Source organism: Canis aureus, chromosome 5 (assembly GCF_053574225.1).
Source record: "Canis aureus isolate CA01 chromosome 5, VMU_Caureus_v.1.0, whole genome shotgun sequence".
NCBI lineage: Eukaryota > Metazoa > Chordata > Mammalia > Carnivora > Canidae > Canis > Canis aureus.
In genome coordinates this window covers 77,421,730-77,440,591 of record NC_135615.1, presented here as the reverse complement: position 1 = coordinate 77,440,591, position 18,862 = coordinate 77,421,730, and the positions used below count along the sequence as shown (strand labels likewise).

The following is an 18,862-nucleotide window of genomic DNA, read 5'->3' as shown; positions in this document are numbered from 1 at the left end:
AAATTTTAAGAAGCGGATCTTACAAAAGAAATGAAGGCTAAGGTGACATTTCGCCGAATTCATGAATCAGCTAATTTACCTACAACAGAATGTCTGCTCAGCACAAGCCCTTTATCCTCAAGGAGAAACTGAGGCTGGGAGCAGGGAGGCCACCCGCCAAGGGTCCAACAGTGAGCAGCAGCAGAGCCCAGACCTGAATTCTGGCCCGGCTCTCAGCAGTTACTCAGTGCGGACTATCAAAGACAGCCCATTCCAGAAGGGGGATCAAAGGCCTACTTCTTTATTCACAAAGAGAAATCCTCATTAAAACATGGCCAACGGCTGAGGCAACCAGGGAGACGAGCCACGTATGCACAAAAGGAGAATTAATGATCCCAGGCAGACCGTGCTGAGCGGCAAGGGAGCCATTCAGAGGGTCAGCTGTGCCCAGCTGGGGTCAGGGCGGGAGTGGTCTGGGAGGACTTCCTGCAGGAGGAAAAGACTCAGGCCAGCCTCGTGGGGAAGAGAGGATGTCCAAGGAGAGTTGCCGTTAGCTACCACTTATTGAGCACCTGCTGTGTTCCAGGCCCTGAAAGGGTGGGGATCGTATCTCCATTTCCAGAGGAAAAATCTGAGAACTAAGAGACCAACCTGAGTGATGTCATTGGGCAAGCCAGGGCCAGAATTTAAGCCGGGTCCGGGGTTCCCACACCTCTGAGCTTGTCACCCCTAGACTGCACTGCCCTTGTAGGAATAGTGGGTGTGTCTGGCGGGGGTGCGAAGGGGATGGGAACATGGCCTATCACCACTGTAATTTGTCAAAGCAAAACGCCTGGAAAGCAGGAGCCAGGGGGCCAGGGAGGGCCTGAGTGAAATGGCAGGTTGATGCCAGACTGAGGAAATGTCCTTCGAGAGTGCCAGGTGGGGGGGTTCATGCAGTCACCCACTCTTTGATTTGGCCAACTGCTTTGTGAGCATCTACCCTGCAACAGGTACTGTTCCAGACACTAGGGACACAGCAGTGACAAAAACAGATGGCCCCTGGCCTCATGGAGCTGATCCCTTGGGGAGAAGCATGGGGAATGAACACATAAATAAATAAAATCATTTCAGTATTTTGGTGTCCTGGGGCTGCTGGAACAAACTGCCACAGACCGGGTGACTTGAAACAACCGAAGCATGGCATCTCACAGTTCCCGAGGCCCGGCGTCTGGAACCGAAGTGTGACGGGGCCACGCAACCTCTGAAGATGAAGGGAGAGGCTCTCCTTGCCTCTTCCGGCTTGTGGCGGCTCCTGGCATTTCTTGGCTTATGACAGCGTCTCTCCAGTCTCGCCTGTCTTCACACGGCCTCTTCTCTGTATCCGCTCCTCTTCTTACAGAGACTCACTCCCTTTCACAGAGGAGGAAACTGAGACTCAGACAGAAATGACTCACCCCAGGTCACACAGCCAGGGGTTGGGCAGCCAAGATGGAAGCCGCGTCTGACCAATCTTCAAGGGCTATGTGGGGACCCCGGGTCTACGCTACAGGTAAGGGGGTGCTGGAGGCTTGTCTACTCCTGGCCAAGGCATGGCCCTCAGCTCTGGGGGCTTCAGCCTCAGGGAATGGCTTGCCCCTCCTCCCGGCAGCAGCCTCCTGGATTTCCTCTGGGGAACTCCTGTCCTTACTGGCAGCCTATGTCATTTCGGAGGGGCTGACACTGCTGCCCTCACCCATCCCACCTCCCGGGCCAGGAGTGGGCACACGTCCCAGGCCTGGCCAGTCAATAGAGTCCATTATTCTCAGAAGGTAGTAACCTGTTCACATGGGCACGTGACTCACATCAAGGCAACGACAATCAGTCCAGGAACATTGTGGACAAACATTGAGAAAAGGGAGTCCTCTTTTTACTTGGCTTACGATGGAGGAAGCCATCTTGCTGACACATGGGGAGAGAACGCTTGAGGACAAAGCCCTTGAGGAGGAAAATTAGGGCAAGGTGACTGCTGACATCATGCGAGGGCCTGGAGCCAGCTGTGCCAGCGTGGGGCTAGCGCATGCGCAGAGCTCACCCAGCTGCCTGAGGAAGGACCAGGGCAGCCTGGGGTTGGCATTCCTACAACCCAACTCAACCATAAGAGACCCAGGGGCAGGCCAGAGAGCTGAGGTCAGGCCCACGGCTGGAGGCTGGAAGGGCCCACGCTGGCGACCTCTGTCTCCACCTGGCAAGGTGTCCAAATTCTTAAAATGCAGCAGAGATTCAAAGATGAGGCCCTCTCTGGCCTCTTCATCTCTCCTGAGTTTCTCCTACCTCTGGACACATCGTGCACCGCCTCCCCAGAACCACTACCCAGCTTCTGGGCCCCCAGCTCATCCCTCACTGTGTCCCCACTTCCCCCCGGGGTGGGGGGAAGCCCTCACTAAGCCTCTCCTTGGCTACCCCTCCCTGGAGCTGGCTTGGATTATGCATTGTTTGCTCAGCACGGCTTGGCTGAGGGGACACAGAACCCCTGCAGCCACCCTGCCATGGCCCCTGCTGTCTGGTGAGCAGGATCCAGGCCACACACCCCTTGCCACCCTCTCTCCTTAGTCCCACAACAGCAGATTGGGGGCCACTCCTCTTGTCCTCAGTGGCACTTTCTCTCCCACACAAACCCATCCCCGCCAAGGCCCAGGCGTCAGTCCTTGGGGAACCACGGACGCTTTGATCCTCAAAAGTTCCAAACACGATTTATCATCTCCTCCCCAAGCATGCTCCTCCGCCAGAGCCCCAGCACCCCAGCACCTAAGCCAGGCGCCCAGACTCTGCATCCTACCCCCATGAACACCCATCAGCCCTGCCTCCTCCTCCCCTGGCCCTCAGTCATCGCCCTGCCCTCAGCTCCCAGGAAGGGATGAGATACAAAAGCCGCCTCTTCACTGGCCCCTCTGTCTCCAGGATCCCCTCACCCATTCATCCGCCTCAGAGCGTGGATCCCCAAGACCCCTTCGGGGAATCTGTGAGATCAAAAGTTTTTCATGATAATAAGCCAGACATAAAAGAGATCCGCAAGCATGTAAATCAATGCCACCCTGCCCACTAAACACTTTTATATTAGAAAGTACAGTTATCTTTAATAAAAATCTATTATTTATTTTAACGTGTAATGGGTTCTTATTGCTACTTTGAAATGAATTAATAAATAAATATTTCTAAGTTTGCTCGGTCACTGGATGGAATCCAATCCCCGTGACCTTTTTAGAATTCTCCGAAGGTGCTGTTCCCTTTTTCACCTCTAGATCTCTGCCCACATTATTCTCTCTGCCCCCGATGCCTTCTTTGTCCTCCATCTCTCTATCACTACTCCCTCTTTAAGAGTCAGACATCACTTCCTCCAGGAAGCCCGCCAGACATCTCACCTTCCCTGGTGGGCTTCCACCTCGCACTGCCCTCTTTCAAAGTACTTATCACCCTCTATTGAAAGGGTCTATTTTGGTGTGTCTCCCTCCCCAGAATCCAAGTTCCTTGCTCATCTCTGTACCCACTCCACTGACACTGAGCCTGGCACTCAGTGGGTGCTCAGTGAATTTTGTAGCCTAATAAAGAGAGGTGCTGTAACTCATGGCACTGCACCTCCTTCTGTCAGCTCAAGGGACCCCAGGATCATGGGAAAACCTCCTCTCTCAAGCATTGGAAAACTCGATTTCCACTTTGGGCTGTCCCTAACTTGCTTGGGGAAGAAGGGCCTCACCTCTGTGCCTGCTTTCATAGCTGTCAAAATAAAGGGCTGGATAGATAAGCTCCAAGATATTTTTCAGTATAACTGACCAACAACCATAATAACACATACAACTCCCTACAAAGAAATACAAATTAAAACAAGAATGAAACAAAAAGCGATAATACCCAATGCTGGCAGGCAAGAGCTGAAATTGGCACACTTTTGAAGGCAATATTCATCAATACTGTCAAATCCTATAGCCAAAATCTTTTAAGATTTATTTTCTTTTAGAGAGAGAAGGGAGTGCTGCAGATAGGGGTGTGGGTAGAGGAGAGGGAAACTCAAGCAGACTCTGCACTTAGCACAGAGCCCAATGCTTGGCTCGATCTCACAACCCTGAGATCATGACCTAAGCCGAAACCAAGAGTCAGGCAAGAAACCGACTGCACCACCCAGGCGCCTCCCCAGAGTCTTTCAAATACAGAATGCATATCCTTTGGCCTAGAGACTCCACTTCTAGAATTTCATTCTAAGGAAATAATGAAAAAAATTGTCTTCGGGAATGTTGCTTATTGCTTAACACAGTGAGAAAGCAAGTGAGAGAGAGAGTAGGTGTCCAACCAAAGGACATTGGTCCTTGGGGCACCTGGGTGGTGCCTCAGTGGTTGAGCATCTGCCTTTGGCTCAGGTTGTGATCCCAGGATCTTGGGATCGAGCCCCACATCAGGCTCCCCACAGGGAACCTGCTTCTCCCTCTGCCTGTGTCTCTGCTTCTCTCTCTCTCTCTCTGTCTCTCATGAATAAATAAATAAAATCTTAAAAAAAAAAAAGAAGAAGGACATTGGTCCTGTCAATTACCGAACGTATACATAATGGAATACTCTGCAGCGACTCACACTGATGATGTAGCAGTACATGTATAGATGTAGAAAAAATGTTGAATGAAAAAAGAAGATTATAAACAACATGGGTAACACATTCCTGTTAATGTTGTTGGTTTAAAATGTATGTTTCAAAAAACAGGCAAAACATTCACTAAAAATGTTAAAGGTAATTATCATTGGATTCTGGGAGTCTGGGTGGCCTTTAAAAATATATGTATACAAGGGGTCCTGGGTGGCTCAGTTGGTTAAGTGTCTGCTCTTGGCTGAGGTCATGATCTCAGGTCCTGGGATCGAGCCCCACAATGGGCTCTCTGCTCAGCGGGGAGTCTGAATCTCCCTCTCTCTCTGTTGCTCCCCTTGCTTGTGCTCTCTCGCTCTTCTCTCTCTTTCTCTCTCTCTCAAATAAATAAATAAATAAATAAAAACTTAAAGAAAAATACACATATATCGTCTTTTGGCTTTGTTTTGTAGTGATTGTGTATTACTTGTGGAATAAGAAAAAAAAATAGAATCAAGCCCCTTTCAGCTCTGCAATGCCAGCATGGGAGGCCCCCTCCTTGGCTGCACCCTCATTAACTTTGGTTCATTCCTTGGGTGAATCATGGCGAACAGATAGTCAACCGAAGAGGAATGTGCATTTGGAGGGGGGAGTGCTGTGAACCTTTGGCCAAGACATGAGCAGTGGAAGTTGCCCGTGTGTGTCATCCATGGGAAGGCCCTCCTGTGACTGCAGAGGCAGGAAACCAGGTGTCGGTGGAGACAAAAGAGTCCTCAGGGCGTGAAATGGGACTTGGAGCAGGGCCCACTGGGAGGGGATGGAGGGTGGCTGCCCAGCCCATCAGCCAGTCCTGACTGGGGGAATTCCAATGACCAGAGCATCCTGGGATGACTTGGCTTCAGAGCACTGCTGCTCTATCACCCCATTTTACACCGGGGAAACTGAGATCCAGCAAAGTAACTCTGAAATGTCTTCAGACCCATCCGGGCCAGAGGGACCCTGTTCTGGGCCCTGCCCTTTGGAGCAGTGCTTCTCAAACTTCCATGGCAAAGGACCATTTTGCTTTTTAAATTTGCAATCTGTCATAGGCTGATACTTTTATAAAAGACAATAAAAGTGAACTACTAGAAAGATACCTAAAGTGGCCAAATCCATAGAAACAGAGAGCAGAGAGCGGTGGTTACCAGAGGCAGGGGGCAGGGGCAGGGGGAGTCTTTGGAAGGGTATAGACTTTCCATTTGGAAAGATGAAACCAATCTCGGGACCTGTTTCACAAGCCCATAAACACCCTGAACTACTAAACTTAAAATGGTTAAGATGGTCAATTGTATGTTATGCATTTTCTACCACAATAAAAAAATTAAGTTTTGGGGCACCTGGGTGGCTCAGCGGTTGAGTGTCTGCCTTTTGGCTCCGGTCATGATCCCGGGGTCCTGGGATCGAGTCCCACATCAGGCTCCCCGCAGGGAGCCTGCTTTTCTCCCTCTGCCTGTGTCTCTGCCTCTCTCTCTCTCTCTCTGTCGCTCATGAATAAATAAATAAAATCTTTTTAAAAAATCAAATAATTGTAAAAAGAAGAGTTACTAGAACTCTGACCGTGAGCTACCTTGTTGATATGACAGTTCCGAAGTCCTCTGGGTTTTGGCCAGCTCCTGCCTACCAGGCCACACAGGAGACCCCCAGGTCACAAATGCAAGCGATTGCTTAAGGAACACGTGGAGCCTGGGCCCCTCAGCCCACAGCACAGCCCCTCACTGTCAACATCCGCTCTCGTGACTGACTGACGCTGCTCAGGCCCCTGGGAGGCGAGGGAAACGCTTTCTGCTCATCCCTTGCTCTGCATCCTCGACACAAAGGATGGCTGCGTGCAGATGCCACCGACGCTTGTGGGTTGTGGGTGGCTGACACTGCAGGGGGACGCTGCCTTGGAGCACAGGGAGGCTTTCAGCCGGGTGCGGAAAGCCCTTGCTCTGAGGTCAAAGAAAAGAGAAAATAATTCACTCGTGAAGTCCTTTCTCTGGGCCCAAACACAGGCAGTTCTCAGTAGGACCAAGCATGCATTTCCCTGCTTCTCTCCGTGTTCCAGGCTGTGGTTTCGGAGGTACTCAAATGAGGCCCTATGTCTGCCAGAGGTGCACAGCGCAGCCAATGACCATTTCACAATATCACAACATTAAATAATCCATAGTACCCTTAATTGTGCATATATGTAGGTCCAGACATAACATGCTTAAAGCATGAAGCCAGTGGCTTCTCTGACTGTTGGGTCTAGAGATTGCTTCGACAGACGGCCAAAATCAAGATACACAAGATAGGATTGACACGAAGAACTGCAACTGTTTGTGATATTTTCCACGATAATCATAACGTATGCAACCCCATTTCAACGTTTAAGCTTGTCATGTGAAAAGTCATGGCTCATTTCCTAATCTAAATATTGCTTTAAGAATATTATTGACAATTTGTTGCCACCTTCTCAACGGAGCAAGTGTTTTTTGACTGAAATTAAAACCCATCTAAGGAATACAATAACTTGAGAAAGGTTGTCTAATTTCATCTATCAGCAGAACAGAAATTATGTGAAAATCTTGATTATAACAACACAATTACTGATTTTGCTGAAATAAAGGCAAGAAAAACCAAAATCGATAGAGTAAATATACAATTTATGAATCACTTTTTTTTTTAAATTTTATCACTCATGCAAACATCATCAGCCCCTCAAGAGACAACCCAGACGTGCGGTAATAATTCAATCCAGTAATCTTTGATATTTTGCTGACTTTCAGTTACATAGAAACCATAGCTTTACACATATTTTGTATTTTGTTATATGTATTTGTCATAACTCATTTACTGTTGACTGGTTTAATTTCTAAATTTTAAATGTTCAGATATATGGTATGAGGAACTCTATCTGTATCTTGCCCCCGGGGCCCCACAAACATCTGGGTGAGTTTAGCCAAGGGAACTGCCCAGGGCCACACGCGATCCAAATGCCTTGTATCGCATTCAAACACGCATTTAATGAGCACCTACTGGTTGCTAGGTATGGGGATGGGGCCAAGGTGGAGTTTACAGCCGCTGTTCTTGGGAGGACACTGGCCTATAGTGGAACCCAGCCTAGGAAGACCTGTAGTCCATCATCGGAGCGTCTCTAGGAGGTGTATGGCACATGCTTCCAGTCGCAGCAGCTCTTAATTCAAATGGTCCAGGGCTGAGGTCTTGATTCCACATCCTTACTGAGTGGCCGTGGCAAGTGTCTCCTCCTCTATGAGCTTCTGTGTTCTCATCTGTAAAATGGGAATAATAACACCTATGTCATAATGTTACAAAAGTTAAATAAGATTCTATGTGTGGGGGGTGCCTGGGTGGCTCAGCGGTTGAGCACCTGCTTTTGGCTCAGGTCATGATCCCAGGGTCCTGGGATCGAGTCCCACATTGGGTTCCCCACAGGGAGACTGCTTCTCCCTCTGCCTGTGTCTCTGCCTCTCTGTGTGTATCTCTCATGAATAAATAGATAAAACCTTAAAAAAAAAAGATTCTATGTGTGTTTTCATTATTACTGTGTAACGAATTTCCTCCCAAACTTCTTGGCCTAAAATAACAAACAGTTATTGTATGGCTCTGGTGGTTTCTGTGGGTCAGGAATTCAGGACTGGCTTCACTGGGTGGTTCTGGCTCAGGGCCTCACCAGGTCATGGTGGATTTCAGTCACACGAGGAACTGGCCTTGGGTGGAGGGTTCACTTGCCAGGTGCCTTCCTCATGCGGCCAATGGCGGGACCCCCAGCTCCTCTCAACTTGGGCCCGGGGCTATGGGCCTGAGTGTCCTCAGACATGGCAGCTAACTTCCCCCAGAATGAGAGATCCAAGCAAGAGGAGAAAGTCAAATGCCTTCTAATGACCTAGTCTCTAGGGTCACACAGCAACACTTCTGCTTTGTTCTATTAGTTAGAAGCACATCATTAAGTCCAGACCATCCTCCAGGGAGGGAATTAGCCTCTACCTCCTAAAGGGAGGAGGACCTAAAATGTGGGGACATATTTCAAACCACAGCAGCATGAAAAGCTTAGTGGAGGATCCGTGAGTGTCACAATCCTTTGCCATGTTTGTGTTTCATTTTACAATCAACAAGATTCTTTGCACCCCTTCCTACATCCCATGTTCAAAGAACCCTTTAGTGTCACTATTTCCATTTTACAGATGAGGCCACTGAGGCTCAGAGTGATGTGATTTGCCTAGAGTCACCCAGACTTTGGTGGCTTGAGCTGGGGTTGGAACCCAGCCCAGGGTCAGCCTGGCAGGACGGCAGCAGCTGCTTCTGTTACCGCTTCCCCACGAGATGGGAGCTCAGGGTCTGCATTCTAAAGTACATGGGGATGCGTGAGAAGTCATGGAAATCCAGCAGGTGATGAGCAAGGCAGCGACTCCTCCGGGAGAAGAGGATGGCACAGGGTGGAAAGGGCCTGGTGAGCGTGGGGAGGAATGGGACCAGACAGGGCGTGGCTGGTGCAGAGAAGCTGCCGTTGGAGCATGAAGTGCTGAGGGATGAGGGCAGGGAGGTGATGGCAGGTGTCAGCAGTACCTGAGAGCAAGCGGATGCAGGTGATCACATCTGAGGGTTTCCAGCAAGGTCACCGGAGGTTGAGTGGGCTCCGGGATGGGGTGGTCCAGGCCAATGTCCTTGGAGACAGTTCCCCCACCCCCAGCGAAGGAGGGGACAAGCCTGGAGCTTGGAGGGAAGCTCTCTTGACTCTATCACCCCTGAGCTGTGTGTCCCGGGGCAACCTCTACACCTCCCTGAGCCTCGGTTCCACAATTACGTGGTGACAGTGACATCCACTGAGCCCCCAGCCCCAGCATAAACACATCCATCAGGGATCCTCTAACACGCTGGGCGCTCATTCGTCTTCACGAGGCAGAAAAGCATAATGGTCTGGAGCTGTGCTGTCTGTAGGTAGCGACTAGCCACTTGCGGCTACTTACATTCAAATATAAATTAATTAAATGAAATAAAATTAAAAATTCACTTTCTCAGTCACAGTCGTCCTCTTTCAAGCTCTCGGTGGCCATATGTGACTTAGTAATGCCATAGTGGACGGTGCAGAATGGCACATTTTACCGTCGCAGCAAGTCCCATCAGCATAGGTTCAGAGCAGCACGGTCCGGAAGGATAAAGCGCACGCCACGTGTGTAATTTTACATTTTCTGGTAGCCGCATTAAAAAAAGAAGATATTGGGATGTCTGGGTGGCTCAGCAGTTGAGCATCTGCCTTTGGCTCAGGGTGTGAGCCCGGAGTCCCAGGATCAAATCCCCCTTAAAATCTTTTTAAGAAAAAAAGAAAATGTCAAACAGGTAAAGCTAACTCTAATCACATTTTATTTAATCCAGTATATCTTGAATACTATTTCAACATGTCACCAATATTTTTTTAATATTTTATTTATTTATCCATGAGAGGCACACACAGAGAAAGGCAGAGATACAGGCAGAGGGAGAAGCAGGCTCCATGCAGGGAACCCAACGTGGGACTTGATCCTGGATCTCCAGGATCATGCCCTGGGCTGACGGTGGAGCTAAACCGCTGAGCCACCCGGGCTGCCCAACATGTCACCAGTAAAAAAAAAATAAAAAATAAATAAAAAATAAAAAAGCTATTAATGAGATACCTTTCTTTTTTTTTTTCCTTACCAAGTCTTTGAGATTCAGTGTATGTTTACATTTATGGCATATCTCAATTCGTACTAGCCCCAGTTCAGTTGCTCCATAGCACGTCAGACGGAGTAGTAGGACACAGGCCCTGGGGACCTGCAGAGAGTGGGAGTATCACCTCCTCCACGGGCTGCAGTGCCGTGTGGCCTGGGGTGAGTAACTGTCTCTCTGAGCCTTAAAGCCTTTATCTGTGAAATGTCTATGATATTCTGTATGCAATATGATGATAAAGGTGGTACCATTACATCCTAGATGTGATATTATTATTATTATTATTATTATTATTATTATTACTATTATGCCATTATCTGGTATATTATGACTATGCCAGCAACGGCTGTGGTAAGGACTAATGAAGGGGATGAGCGTAACGCCTGGAGCGCAGTGTACACCACAGGGTAAGCTCTCAGCGGATGCCCCTTGCGGTGGTGGCGGGGGTTACTGTCACGGGTCTGACACTCCCACCAGGCCGAGCAGTCCTGGAGGACAGGCCCCTGGGTCTGTTCACCTGCCCCCACCCCGCCACACACTGCCTACCCCCTGGCCCGGCACCTGACCCAGAGCTCCGCTCTGTCTGGGCCTCTCTCTGTGGTCAGACAAGTGTGAAGGCTGTTCAGCTTTCGTGCCTGTCCCCACCCCAGGGTCTTGCTCGTGGCTCATGACTCAAGCTCAGCAAACATTCTCAGCCCGTGAGGCAGTTGTGGCTCAGAAATCTGTCCGCCTGTGTGAGAGGGGGCAGGAAGGGAAGAAAACCCTGGGCTGGCAGACGGGAGACCTGCTGGTAACTCCAGCGACTACCTTGGTTGGATTATTCTCTCCCCAGGCCTCAGTTTCCCCATTATAAAAATGGGCAGGTCAAACCCAAAGAATGTTAAGGCCTATCTGTGGCATCTAAACAGCTAGTAATGAGGGTCCCCGACCAGCCAGGCTCTGCTCAGAGGTGACAGCACAACAGATGTGCCCCTCCTTAGTACACACTCCCAGGGATGATGGATGAGGACACCCAGGCCCCACACTCTGAGGGAGGAGACCCTAGGTCTCCTGACCTCAAGGTATCTGTCACCCCCTCCCTTGGCTGAGGAGGGTGAGAGAAACGTGATTGCACGGCTCATCCTCAGGAACCAACTAGCCATCCCAGCTCGGCAACTCCCCAGCTGTGTGACTTTCAGCAAGCTTCTTAACTTGCCTCAGTTTCCTTATCCATAAAATGGGTGCATTAGTACTTGCCTCGTAGGGCTGCTATAACCTTACGTGAGCTAGCATATGTAAGGAGCTCAGAACCGTCTCCAGCTCCTGCAGGTACTCTTCCAGTGTTCACTGTTATATCATACGTGTGTACGTCTATATGTACAGTTTGACGTGTTATATTATTTACAATCCTGCTATTATTATATTATGTGAATCATGGTTGTATTCACTCCACATGAAGCAGGTGGAAGAGGGGGCATAACTGGGTCTATTTAATGGACTTTATCTCATTTGGTGCTCACATCAACCCCATGAGGGCACGCTCCCTGCCCCCACGGCATAGATGACACGAGGCTCCCGGGAGTGAGGTGGCTCGGCCAGGGCCGCACAACCAGCGAGTAGCAGAGCAGGGATTCTTGGCCCCAATTGTGGCTCCAAGGACTTCACCCTTTCTCCCCTGCCTCCGACTGCTTGGAGAAGAAGCAAGCTCTGGGTCGCCTGGCTGGCTCCTGCAAGGATGATCTGCCCAAGCTCCTCTCTGCCAGGAAAACCTGCCTCTAGAATTTCTGGCCCTTGGCTGGATCCCGGTTAGGTCAGGGTCCTTCCAACTGCCTCCCCATTCCCCATGGCCCCAGTCCTGGCGGTGGCCGTGTTGGTTGCTTTCTGGACAGGCCTTTACTGCAACCAGAATAACCATGAGCTCAGAAATCTCCCTTTCTGTGGCCTCATTTGCATAATCCCCACAATCCAATGCAGACTCAGCTTCTCTTTGTGATATTAATTATGTGGAGGAAAATGTCCTGGGCAGGGAAGACTGGCTCCTGATTTCCAACCATTGTCCCCTCGCACTATCCCTACTGCTCGCCCCTCCCAAATATGTCATGGGTATGATGCAGAGTCAAGATTCAGGAACCAGAGGCTTGAACCTGCAGCCGTGTGTCCCTTCGTTCCTGATTCCCTTGGGGCCGCTCAGGCCCCTGGGAACCACTGGAGGAAGGAAGGCCTGGCCCCCGCTCAAAGATCAGCAATCGGTGGATATTAAGTGTTCAAATATGTGATAAAACACACCGTTTGCATTTAAAAATTAATCCCAGAGGAAAATAATAGACTATTAGTTAATAGGTAGAATTGACAAGCTGGCTGCTTTCCAATGCCATCTCAGGCGGTTACGGCACTGAACCTTACTCAGCCTTTGCGATGGTCCTAGAAAGATGAGAGCCACCTGCCTGGTCTCCTTGGACTCCCCTCGAGCTCCTTGTCCCAGCCCCATAGTCTGAAGCCAATTGCTAATTCCACCCCATAACCTGGGGAACATCCTACCACTAACTTGCTGTGTGACCTTGAGCTAATCACTTTCCTTCTCTGAGATTCAGTTCCTTCATTTATAGAATGAGAGGGGTGGAGAAGCTGATGCCGGGCTCTTCCGAATTTAGAAATTCTCTGGTTCTATACTCCCCATCGCTTGTGTTGAGCGCACTTTTCAGGAGTCTATCCAAGGCAAGTCGGAGAAGGCTAGGAAGTTTGGGCTCACAGCCTCAAAGCCCCCTCTCTTTTTCCTCTTCTCAGAACCTGTCCTAGACCCCAGATGCCTGCTCCCAGGAGATCTGAGTTCTAGTCCTGACACTGCTCCGACCCGCCTGAGACCCTGGACAGCACGACATCCAAGGACAGCCAGACTCTGGACTGGCCAGGGGCCCGTGACACTCTGTCCATGCCACACGGATGTGCTGGCGAGGTCAACCCCAGACTCTCCCAAGAAGCGAAGCCAGGCAGTCAGGGACAGCACAGGGGAGAGCTATCTGCAGAGAGAAGGAAGGGCCCAGAAGCCTCAGGCAGGCACCCTGGGAGAATTTTCTGGGCGGTAAATGGGATAACATTTGTGAAAGGCTCAGCACAGGCCTTGGCAACTCTTGTGATTACTCTCATGATCTCAGTGGTTAGAGATGCCTTCGATTCTGAATTATCACAAGTCATATTCAGGCCTCCCTTTGCTGGATTCTATTAAGTCCTGATCACAGAGTAGAGCTTCCTGGGTTTCGATTGCCAGATGTGTCCTGAGTCCATTTCTTATGATCAAGAGAATTGTCACAACTCCTATGTCATCACCTCCTGGAAACATACCTGCTTGTAATCATCTTCCCTCCTCTCCATCCATCCATCCATCCATCCATCCATCCATCCATCCATCCACTCTCCTGGTTGGTAAATACTTCTAGAACACCTCCTTGTGCTTGGTCTTGTTTCAGTGTGAACCAGCCATAATCTTTGCCCTGCTGCAGGTCTACTCTTTCCCCGAAATCTTTCCAGACAGTTGAGCTACACCTGGTTCTATAACTTTTTCTGGTCATGTGCAATAGTCCTTAAAGACTGCCTGACCCTTCCCTGTGCTCCTGCCACCCCAGTGCCCAGCCCAGTCTGGGTCTTTTCTGAGTGTGCCTGGAAGAGGGCAGCTCTCCCGGTCTTCAATGCCTCCACACCCAGCGCCCAGCTCACCGGGCCAGCAACCCCTCCCTGCTGCACCTCTATTGCCAGGCACTCACCCAAACAGCTCTTTCAAAACCCAAGAGATAGGTAAACCGGGAAACGGCTGGCCTGGTGAGCAGCCATAAAAACCCTGTGTACTCCCGGGTGGCGCAAAGATCAAAGCATCCTATATCAGGCTAGATGGGTAACCCTAACCACCTTTTACCTGGATACAGCATCCCACGGTTTACAGAGGCGGTTCCCATCTCCTGGCGCCTTTCATCTCCCAGAAGGGGCCCCGCCGCAAGGACACTGAGACGCAGGATATGACACAACCACCCAAAGCCACGCAGAAAGTAAACGGCGGCACCAGGATTTGAACTCAGGTCTCCTCACATTTAATCTGATGCCTTTTCTAAAGGGCCTTCATCTGGGGGTAGGGGGATGTGGTCAGGACACCTGGCTCCCGGCCCAGCATTCACGAGTCTCTTGAGTGACCTTAGCTAAGTCACTTCCTCTCCCGGCTGCTGTTTCCTTCACCGTAAAGTGGGGAAGGCCGTCATGCTCATGAGATTGTTGGGAGGATCAAAACAGATGATGGGTGGAAACAGGCTGTGGAGCCGGGCTGCTCATGGGAAGCCATACCCACCGTCCCCTACCAGGACCTATGAAGGGCTCCCAGGAGGGACTGACTCTGGCTCATGGATACTGAGTAGCATTTTACCACCTGTTTCCAATACCAAGCAGGTTCCTTCTGCTGCCTGGAGAGAAATTTCAATTCAGTTAGAGCAAGCAATTACTCAGTACCCCTGTGCCTGGCCCTCGGGGGTTTAGAGGTGAACAGAACACAGTCCGCCCCAAATGGGCTTCCTGTTTAGAGAGAGCATAAATTTGCAGGAAAAGGAAAGTAACATTCTACAGACATCTGCTCGGGGCAGGCATTGTGCATCACGCCCTCTCGTTCTGCACTCGTAGCAAACCTGTAAGGATTAGACCCATTTTGCAAAGAAAGAAACTGAGGCTCAAAGAGGTTAAGATCACACAGTATTCGAACACGTACCTCCCTAACTCCAAAGCCCAGACTCTTTCTACTACTCTGTGAGGCTGTAAGAACCTAAGATGAAGGAAATTGGGGTGTGTGTCGTCAGCACACTGGGGACCTTGAGAGAGGGAGAGTTGATCCCTGGAAGGGTCCCTGGAGGAGATGGCATGTGAGCAGGACTTTGGAAGTCGCAGATTATTCTGAAGACAGGATGGAGAGATTGTGGTCCAGGGTGAAGCTGTGTGTGAGAAGAGCCTGGATGTGGGGAACAAGGGATGAGGGGGCTCCTGGGGTACGGAGGGCAACACCCTGGCTGAACCAGAGGGGACCTAGAGGTGAACCATGGGGGGCAAGGCTAGGAAGATAGGCTAGGTCCTGTTTCTAAAGGACCTTGAGTAGGGAGCCACGGGGAGCCATGGAGGACTGTTGAGCAGGAACGTGGCTCCCTCGAAGATTTAGAGTTTCGGGAAAACCTTCCAGGAGATGGAGGGTCGTGAGCAGGGTCCTGGAAAAAGAAGATGAGGCTAATTAAGATCCACCCCCTATATTTGGCATCCAGTTTCCCTCTGTCGTCAAATCATTCAAAAACACCGAACACACTTTCTGTGGTCCAGGCTCCGTGGTAAGCATCTCATGCAATGTCCCATGTCACAACTCTAGGAGATAGACACTGTTGTTAGCTTCGGTTGCAGATGGGGAGACTGGGGCACAGAAAAGTGAAGTGGCTCGCCCAAGATCATAGGGCTCATAAAAGGTGGGGCTGGGTTTGAACTCGCCGTTCCTCTCCCAAACCCATGGCCCTTCAAAATGAGAGCAAGAGGGAAGCTCTTCTTCAGAATAGACCCTCAGATGACCTCCACTGCAGAAGGCTGGTCAGAGTCTGGTGGAGACCCAGAGGTCAAGTGGGCCCTGCCCCTCCCGCCTGGGTCTCTATCCTCCGCTCGAGCACCGGAGGGTGCATTAACTTCCGAGGCCGCCAGGTGGCAGTGGGGAGACTGGCCGTTCGGAGCCTCGGCCCAGCCCAGCCTCCAGCTCCAAGTCACAAAGACCCAGGGCCTGGCGGTGGCGAGCAGTGAAGCACAGTGAGACTTTCAGGGGATCCTCCCCTCCTGCTTGCTCCTGGCCCGCCTCTGCCCTAGAGGGGCACCCAGAGTGGAGCTGGGTTTGCAGGTACCTTCAGGTGAAGCAGGAAGAAGGCACAAAAGGTTGCCAGGTTTATGGCCATCCTGTCCCCGGAATAGTACGCAGCTGATAGCAATACTGCTGCATGAGAGTTTGTAACAACCGAGGGAAATGCTCACTCCACAGTGCTAGGTGGAGAAAAAATAGGACACGGCGTCGTGCATTTGGTAAGATTCTAATTATGTGCAAAATACTTGAGTCTAGAAAAATGCCTGAAGGGAAATGGATCAAAACAACATGCACAGTGGCTCTCAGGCTGGGGAAATTATGGGTGGTTTTTGTTTTCCTTCCGAACTCCTTTATATCTTCTTTATTTTTACCAGCGGATGTGTTCCACTTTTATCACGAGGTAGAAAAAGTTTTCTTAAAAGAGAGGGGAAAGATACTAGCCGTCAATAAGATTTTTTGGTCTTTCAATGGTCACCTCCTCCAGGAAGCCTTCCTTCTCCGGAGGGAGGTAGCGACTTCCTCCTCTGTGCCCTTCGAGTGTTTGGACAGCCTGTATTAAGGAGCACGTTTTGCTCCATAGGGTAATTACTGACGTCAGTGTCTAAATCTATGCTATTCAATATGGTGACCACGAGCCACTAGCCACATGTCGCCAAGAGCAGAGCACGTGAAATGTGGCTGGTGTAAATTGAGAGATGCTAAAATATAAAATGCACACCAGATTTCAAAGACCTAGTATGAAAAAAAGTATAAAATATTTCATTATTTGCATGTTGAAATGGTTGTTATTTTGGACATACTGGGGTAGATAAATACATTAAAGCAAACTTCACCTGTTTCTTTTTCTTTTTTTGAGGTGGCTAATAGAAAATTAAAAAGTTACATACGGGGCTTGTATTATACGCTGCTGGACAGTGCTGGTCTGTGAGTTTCATGAGGAAAGATCTGCCCTTGCCAGGGCAGGCCCAGAGAGGGAAAGGGCCCTGTCCAAGGCCTCACAGCAAACTAGTGTCAGAACTAGGACTTGAACTCCCCCAGGCCTCGCACTAGCTCCAGCTGTGGTCTCACCCACAACTGGCTGTTCCCCCGCCATGGGTCCTGCCTGTGGGCAGAGAAGGGGCCTTAGGATGGGAGTCCGAGACCTAGTTATGCTGTGAGGTGACCCCTGTGTCTGTCACTCAGCAGAACACATTTCCTTTTCAGAAGGCCCTCAGGAAGAAGGCCTCAGGGGGAGTGGAGGGGGCCCAGAAACTGGCATCCCTGGTGTGGGGGGGATGAGGATGCAGGTTTTGCTGTCTCCAAAGCGGCCTCAGAAAAACCATCTCGGTCAATGCCCTCATTCTGCATTTGTGGCAAGTGGGGCCCAGAGAGGGTGAGTGCACTGCCCGAGGTCACACAGTTATTCTCTCCTTATAATCCTCGATGGTGGAGCGCCTGGGTCGCTCAGTAGTTGAGCGTCTGCCTTTGGTTCAGGGTGTGATCCTGGGGGTCCTGGGATTGAGCTCTGCATCGGGCTCCCGGCAGGGAGCCTGATTCTCCCTCTGCCTGTGTGTCTGCCTCTGTGTGTCTCTCATGAATAAATAAAATCTTTAAAAAATAATAATTCTCGATGGTTCCCCATTGTGCTTAAAATACAATCCATATTCTTTCTCCCTGACCTAATCTTCTCCACACTCCAGTTGCTTGCCATGCTCCAGCTACTATTCCTAGAAGGTGCTCAGGATATTCTCACCTCAGGGTCTTTGCATTTGCAGTTCCTACCTGTGGGCAGAAAAGGGGCATTAGGATGGGAGCCTGAGACCTAGTTACACTGTGAGGTGACCCCTATGTCACTCAGCATAACACATTTCCTTTTCAGAAAGCCCTCTTTTTCTATACTTTTACATGGTGGGCCCCTCATCATCCAGGTGTTGGCTGTCATGTTTGTTTCAGTCTTCACAGAGGATTTCTCTGATCCCCCCCCAGCTAGAGAAACCCTTTCCCCAGTTACCCAAGGTCTTATCACCCTGCTTTAGTGTCTTCTTGGCATTTATCACTATCTTAATTCTCGCGTCCACGTAGGTCTTATACGACAGAAGGTGGGTTCTAGAAGAGCAGCGTCTTCTCACAGCTGGCCTTGCCTCCCCAGTGTCTAGCATGTAGGAAATGCCCAATTAATGTGTTTTTGTTTTTTGGATTTTTTTGACAGAGAGAAGGCGGGAGTGGAGGGGAAGAGGACACCAGTAGGGGGAGAGACAGAGGGAGAAGGAGAAGCAGGCTCTCCACTGAGCAGGGAGCCCGATGCGGGTCTTGATCCCAAGATCCAGGGATCATGACCTGAGCCGAAGGCAGATGCTTAACCGACTGAGCCACTCAGGTGCCCCCCAAATTAGTGTTTATTAATCAAATTTGATTGAAAGAGATCTGGACAAATCCGGTCACTGCAGGCTGGTTCCAGCTGTACCTCTACCCCCAAATCTGCTGTGTGTCCTTGGGTAAGTACTTTTTTCCCCTCCCTGGAAACTTTTTTCCCCTTCTGAGAAATGGAGCTTCCACTGCTGCCAGGCTGGCTGGCAGGATAGGCTGGTTGAATTAGCATCAGTCGAGCTGATGGGTGTGAACACTGCTTTGTAAACTGTTAAAGCGTGATTGCAAATGTGAGTAGCTGTTGTCATTAGACAAATGAAGTTAAGCCGCCTGGTCCTCGCAGCTGAGGGGATTGGGTCAGGTGCTCTCTGGGGGCCTCCGGTCCTGCCAGTGTATTGTTCTGAGTCCGGGCACTGCCTGCAGGCGGCTCACAG

At 50.2% G+C, this 18,862-nt stretch overlaps 1 long non-coding RNA gene across 1 annotated transcript; it reads right to left on the bottom strand.

Annotated features, from left to right (window-relative positions):
- Positions 1 to 1,104: 1,104 nt before the first annotated feature.
- Positions 1,105 to 2,353, bottom strand: LOC144313525 (uncharacterized). Its single transcript, XR_013379166.1, has 3 exons — positions 2,272 to 2,353; positions 1,803 to 1,935; positions 1,105 to 1,371 (listed from the first exon to the last, which is right to left on the bottom strand). It is a non-coding gene; the product is annotated as an uncharacterized LOC144313525 (long non-coding RNA).
- Positions 2,354 to 18,862: the final 16,509 nt, after the last annotated feature.